Source organism: Lolium rigidum, chromosome 4 (assembly GCF_022539505.1).
Source record: "Lolium rigidum isolate FL_2022 chromosome 4, APGP_CSIRO_Lrig_0.1, whole genome shotgun sequence".
In the NCBI taxonomy this organism is placed as follows: domain Eukaryota; kingdom Viridiplantae; phylum Streptophyta; class Magnoliopsida; order Poales; family Poaceae; genus Lolium; species Lolium rigidum.
The window spans coordinates 117,317,671-117,325,092 of record NC_061511.1 but is presented as its reverse complement, the minus strand read 5'-3'; positions in this window follow the sequence as shown (position 1 = coordinate 117,325,092).

Below are 7,422 nucleotides of genomic sequence, written 5' to 3'. Positions count from 1 at the left end.
TATGAGGCATATGATATCTAGTTGAGATACCACTTGGCTCTTTCTTCCATTTTAGTGCCGATGATTAGAATGTTTGGTCACCTATACGCCGCAATATACTTTGTAGACGAGCCCCCCTTTCCCTCGGGGGTGGCGTAAGTGAGCCTGGTAAGATAGCACAAATATCAATCTCTTGTGCATCCTACCTGGCCTCGCTTACACCATCCCTGAATGTTAACATTTGTGTTGACCAACAATGTATGAGGCACTTATTCCATTTTGTCATTCCATTTGCTTTGAGATTTTCAAAATGCCGATGATTAAAATGTTTGGTCACCGTACACTTGGGGGTGGCGTAAGTGAGCCTGGTAAGATAGCACAAATATCAATCTCTTGTGCATCGGACTTGGTCTCACTTACGCCATCCCTGAATGTTAATATTTGTGTTGACCAACAATGTATGAGGCACTTATTCCATTTTGTCATTCTATTTGCTTTGAGATTTTCAAAATGCCGATGATTAAAATGTTTGGTCACCGTACACTCGGGAGCGGCGTAAGTGAGCCTGGTAAGATAGCACAAATATCAATCTCTTGTGCATCGGACTGGTCTCACTTACACCGTCCCTGAATGTTAATATTTGTGTTGACCAACAATGTATGAGGCATTTATTCCATTTCTCTTGTGCATCGGACTTGTTGGTCTCACTTTCTTCCATTTTCATCATAGTAGGAACTGGATGAAGGACCCCGATGCAAGCGAGCCTGGTGGGTAGAGATGACGGAGCAAAGGAGGAACCGGATGAAGACTACTTTGTAGGATGAAGACTACTTTGTATCTCGAAATTGTGAATTTTGTATGAATTAAGAGTTGTATGCAAAACATTTGACACTTGCCACTATATATGTATCTCGATCGGGATCTAAGTAATGTGATGATGATGTCTATGTTATATCTGTGCAATGTACATGATATTTATATTATATCTGAATGTTGCTGTATATAACTTGTATATCCGTATATTGTTGTTTATAAACTGCATGTGTACAGGAGGCAGCACAAAATCGTGTATAATACAAGCAAATTCGTGGCGCACTCGCAAACCAATTCCGTGGCGCGAGTCTTTTACGTGGCGCACCTAAGAGCACGTGCGCCACGGATACGTTAACTCGTGGCGCATGGGCTGGTGCGCCACAGAAAGCTTATTTTTGTGGCGACGTTTCTGTGGCGCACCTCCCATGCGCCATAGAATCCATTTTTGGTGCGCCACTGATGAGGCTTTTCCTACTAGTGTAAATACAAAGATGTAATAATAACCATTTTATTATTGCCTCTTGGGCATATATCCAACAGAAACACAACAGATAAGCACCACGACGTTGCCGACCACGAAGCAAGCGACCACCATGGCACCGCCGTTCACGCCGGTCACAAGCATCACCACGTCGCTGACCTCGAAGATGAATACCACCACGACACCTTCGGTCACGCCGGTCACAAGCATCACCACATCGCCCACCATGATGCAAGCGACCACCATGGCTCCACCGTTCACGCCGATCACAAGCATCACCACATCGCTGACCACGAAGACGAAGACCACCATGACACCATCGGTCACGCCGGTCACAAGCATCACCACATCGTCGACCACGAAGATGAAGACCACCATGACACCGCTGGTCACACCGGTCACAAGCATCACCACGTCGCCGACCATAAAGACGAAGACCACCATGACACCGCCGGTCACAAGCATCATCACGTCGCTGACCAAGAAGATGAAGACCACCATGACACCGCCGGTCACAAGCATCACCACATCGCCAACCACAAAGACGAATATCACGATGCCACCACCACCATGGGTCATCACCTTTCACTTCTCAAGTATCATCACCACGTCTCCTTCCATGAAGATGGCAAGTGAGAAGTTGAAAAAGTACTCTAAAACATACTCACACATACATATGAATTACAGTATACTAGTTAGTCATTTATCTATCAGTCTATGTCCACCGAAATAAAAACCTTTCAACACGAAAGTTATGCGGAATGGTGAGGTGAACTTACCTCTCAAAGGAAATTTCAAACGGTTAAGCGTGTGCAATAAATTTGGCAAAATTTTCTCAAAACTTCATACACGAAATTGGCAATTTACGACTAGAGAAACTCGGAACCGATTGTCGAAATTGACTCATATCATTGACACATATTTTTTTATATAAAACTTATTTTAATTTGGAGTATGTTTGTGTTGATTTTAATAGGGGTTGTGTGGAGTAGTTGAAGGGAGAGTGAGCGGAAGCTTTTTCATGTATCAAGGTTGCATCCATCAAGCACCCCAGTGAAGACAAGGTGCCTGCACCGCTGGAAACGGCCGATATGAGTGTCCCTCCAGGGTTAGGACCGAGGGTGGTTTAATATCCGATTCGTGGAAGAACGCAGAGGAGCCCAACCAACTAGGCACCACCATGGTTCTGCCGTTCACGCCGGTCACAAGCATCACGACATCACCGAACACCACCATGACATCGTTGGTCACGCCGGTCACAAGCATCATCATGTCGCCACGTCGCCGAACACCACCATGACACCGTCGATCATGCCGGTCACAAGCATCAACATGTCGCCGATGACATCGTCGAACACCACCATGGCACCGCAGGTCACACCGGTCACAAGCATCACCACGTCGCCGAACACAAAGACGAACATCATCTTGACACCATCGTTCACGCTAGTCAAAGCACCACGTTGGCGACCACGAAACCTAACCTCATGTCGCCCTCCACGAATCCTAACGCCACGCCGCTGATGCGTGTAGTTGACACGTCCGTTGGGAACCCCAAGAGGAAGGTGTGATGCGCACAGCGGCAAGTGATGGCGTGTATTTCACACGTTCGTTGGGCAACCCCAAGAGGAAGGTATGATGCGCACAGCAGCAAGTTTTCCCTCAGAAAGAAACCAAGGTTTATCGAACCCGGGGAGGAGCCAAGAAGCACGTTGAAGGTTGATGGCGGCGGGATGTAGTGCGGCGCAACACCGAATTCCGTGACAACGTGGAACCTGCACAACACAACCAAAGTACTTTTGTAGCTTGATGGGGAGTTGTCAATCTCACCGGCTTCTTGTAACAAAGGATTAACCGTATTGTCTGTGAGAAGATGATTGTTTTGGGGAGAAAATAGTAAAAACAAGTATTACGTAGATTTGTATTTCAGTATAAAAAAGATAGATAGGGGTCCACGGTTCACTAGAGAGTGTCTCTCCCATAAGATAAAAGCATGTTAGGTGAACAAATTACAGTCGGGCAATTGACAAATAGAGGGCATAACAATGCACATACATGACATGATAAGTATAGTGAGATTTAATTGGGCATTACGACAAAGTACATAGACGCCATCCATTTGCATCTATGCCTAAAAAGTCCACCTTAAGTTATCATCGAACCCCTCCGGTATTAAGTTGCTAACAACGGACAATTGCATTAAGTATGGTGCGTAATGTAATCAACAACTTCATCCTCGGACATAGCGCCAATGTTTTATCCCTAGTGGCAGCACAACACAACCTTAGGGGTTTACGCTCCTCCCCCGAGGTGTCAATGCGGGCATGAACCCACTATCGAGCATAAGTACTCCCTCTTGGAGTTAAAAGTAAAAACTTGGCCGAGCCTCTACTAGAAACGGAGAGCATGCAAGATCATAAACAACACATGTATAATAACTTGATAATTAACATGACATGGTAATTCTCTATCCATCGGATCCCGACAAACACAACATATAGAATTACGGATAGATGATCTTGATCATGTTAGGCAGCTCACAAGATCCAACAATGAAGCACAATGAGGAGAAGACAGCCATCTAGCTCTTGCTATGGACCCATAGTCCAGGGGTGAACTACTCACTCATCTTTCCGGAGCGACCATGGCGGTGTAGAGTCCTCAGGGAGATGGATCCCCTCTCGACGGGGGTGCGGGGAGGGATCTCCGGAGAATCCCGCGAGATGGGATCGGCGGCGGCGGCGTCTCGGTGGGTTTTCCGTATCGTGGTTTCGCCTCAGAGGGTTTCGCGACGGAGGCTTTAAGTAGGCGGAAGGGCGGGGAGTCGGGGGGCTAACGGGAGCCCACGCTATGGGTCGGGCGCGGCCGGGGCTTGGGCGCGCAGCCTATAGCTTGGCCACCTCGTGGCCCCACTTCGTATGTTCTTCGGTCTTCGGAAGCTCCGTGGAAAAATAGGCCCACTGGGTCTTCGTTTCGTCCAATTCGAGAATATTTCGTTACTAGGATTTACTGAAACCAAAAACAGCGAGAAAACGAGAAGCGGCACTTCGGCATCTTGTTAATAGGTTAGTTCCGGAAAATGCACGAATATGACATAAAGTGTGCATAAAACATGTAGGTATCATCAATAATATGGCATAGAACATAAGAAATTATCGATACGTCGGAGACGTATCAAGCATCCCCAAGCTTAGTTACGCTCGTCCCGAAGCGGGTAAAACGATAACAAAGATAATTTCTGAAGTGATATGCCATCATAACCTTGATCATACTATTTGTAAACATATGTAGTGGATGCAGCGATCAAAACAATGGTAATGACATGAGTAAACAAGTGAATCATAAAGCAAAGACTTTTCATGAATAGTACTTCAAGACAAGTATTAATAAGTCTTGCATAAGAGTTAACTCATAAAGCAATAAATCAAAGTAAAGGTATTGAAGCAACACAAAAGGAAGATTAAGTTTCAGCGGTTGCTTTCAACTTGTAACATGTATATCTCATGGATAATTGTCAACATAGAGTAATATAACAAGTACAATATGCAAGTATGTAGGAATCAATGCACAGTTCACACAAGTGTTTGCTTCTTGAGGTGGAGAGAGATAGGTGAGCTGACTCAACATAAAAGTAAAGAGAATGGTCCTTCAAAGAGGAAAGCATCGATTGCTATATTTGTGCTAGAGCTTTTATTTTGAAAACATGAAACAATTTTGTCAACGGTAGTAATAAAGCATATGAGTTATGTACATTATATCTTACAAGTTGCAAGTCTCATGCATAGTATACTAATAGTGCCCGCACCTTGTCCTAATTAACTTGGACTACCGGATCTTTGCAATGCACATGTTTTGACCAAGTGTCACAATGGGGTACCTCCATGCCGCCTGTACAAAGGTCTAAGGAGAAAGCTCGCATTTTGGATTTCTCGCTTTTGATTATTCTCAACTTAGACATCCATCTTAGGGACAACATGGACAACAGATAATGGACTCCTCTTTAATGCATAAGCATGTGGCAACAATTATTATTCTCATATGAGATTGAGGATATATGTCCAAAGCTGAAACTTCCACCATGAATCATGGCTTTAGTTAGCGGCCCAATGTTCTTCTCTAACAATATGCATGCTCCAACCATGAAGGTGGTAGATCTCTCTTGCTTCGAGACAAGACGGACATGCATAGCAACTCACATGATATCCAACAAAGAATAGTTGATGGCGTCCCCAGAAACATGGTTATCGCACAACAAGCAACTTAATAAGAGATAAAGTGCATAAGTACATATTCAATACCACAATAGTTTTTAAGCTATTTGTCCCATGAGCTATATATTGCAAAGGTGAATGATGGAATTTTAAAGGTAGCACTCAAGCAATTTACTTTGGAATGGCGGATAAATACCATGTAGTAGGTAGGTATGGTGGACACAAATGGCATAGTGGTTGGCTCAAGGATTTTGGATGCATGAGAAGTATTCCTCTCGATGCAAGGTTTATCCGCCATTCCAAAGTAAATTGCTTGAGTGCTACCTTTAAAATTCCATCATTCACCTTTGCAATATATAGCTCATGGGACAAATAGCTTAAAAACTATTGTGGTATTGAATATGTACTTATGCACTTTATCTCTTATTAAGTTGCTTGTTGATGCGATAACCATGTTTACGGGGACGCCATCAACTATTCTTTGTTGAATATCATGTGAGTTGCTATGCATGTCCATCTTGTATGAAGCAAGAGAGATCTACCACCTTCATGGTTGGAGCATGCATATTGTTAGAGAAGAACTTTGGGCCGCTAACTAAAGCCATGATTCATGGTGGAAGTTTCAGTTTGGACATATATCCTCAATCTCATATGAGAATAATAATTGTTGCCACATGCTTATGCATTAAAGAGGAGTCCATTATCTGTTGTCCATGTTGTCCCGGTATGGATGTCTAAGTTGAGAATAATCAAAGCGAGAAATCCAAAATGCGAGCTTTCTCCTTAGACCTTTGTACAGGCGGCATGGAGGTACCCCATTGTGACACTTGGTTAAAACATGTGCATTGCAAAGATCCGGTAGTCCAAGTTAATTAGGACAAGGTGCGGGCACTATTAGTATACTATGCATGAGACTTGCAACTTGTAAGATATAATTTACATAACTCATATGCTTTATTACTACCGTTGACAAAATTGTTTCATGTTTTCAAAATAAAAGCTCTAGCACAAATATAGCAATCGATGCTTTCCTCTTTGAAGGACCATTCTCTTTACTTTTATGTTGAGTCAGTTCACCTATCTCTCTCCACCTCAAGAAGCAAACACTTGTGTGAACTGTGCATTGATTCCTACATACTTGCATATTGTACTTGTTATATTACTCTATGTTGACAATTATCCATGAGATATACATGTTACAAGTTGAAAGCAACCGCTGAAACTTAATCTTCCTTTGTGTTGCTTCAATACCTTTACTTTGATTTATTGCTTTATGAGTTAACTCTTATGCAAGACTTATTAATACTTGTCTTGAAGTACTATTCATGAAAAGTCTTTGCTTTATGATTCACTTGTTTACTCATGTCATTACCATTGTTTTGATCGTTGCATTCACTACATATGTTTACAAATAGTATGATCAAGGTTATGATGGCATATCACTTCAGAAATTATCTTTGTTATCGTTTTACACCGTTCGGGACGAGCAGAACTAAGCTTGGGGATGCTTGATACGTCTCAGACGTATCGATAATTTCTTATGTTCCATGCCATATTATTGATGATACCTACATGTTTTATGCACACTTTATGTCATATTCGTGCATTTTCTGGAACTAACCTATTAACAAGATGCAGAAGTGCCGGTTCTTGTTTTACTGCTGTTTTTGGTTTCGAAATCCTAGTAACGAAATATTCTCGGAATTGGACGAAACGAAGACCCGGGGCCCTATTTTTCCACGGAGCTTCCGGAAGACCGAAGAACATACGAAGTGGGGCCACGAGGTGGCCAAACCATAGGGCGGCGCGGCCCGAGCGTGGCCGCGCCGACCTATGGTGTGGGCCCCTCGTCTGGCCCCCCGACTCGCCCTTCCGCCTGCTTAAAGCCTCCGTCGCGAAACCCCTGAGGCGAAAAACCACGATACGGAAAACCTTGCG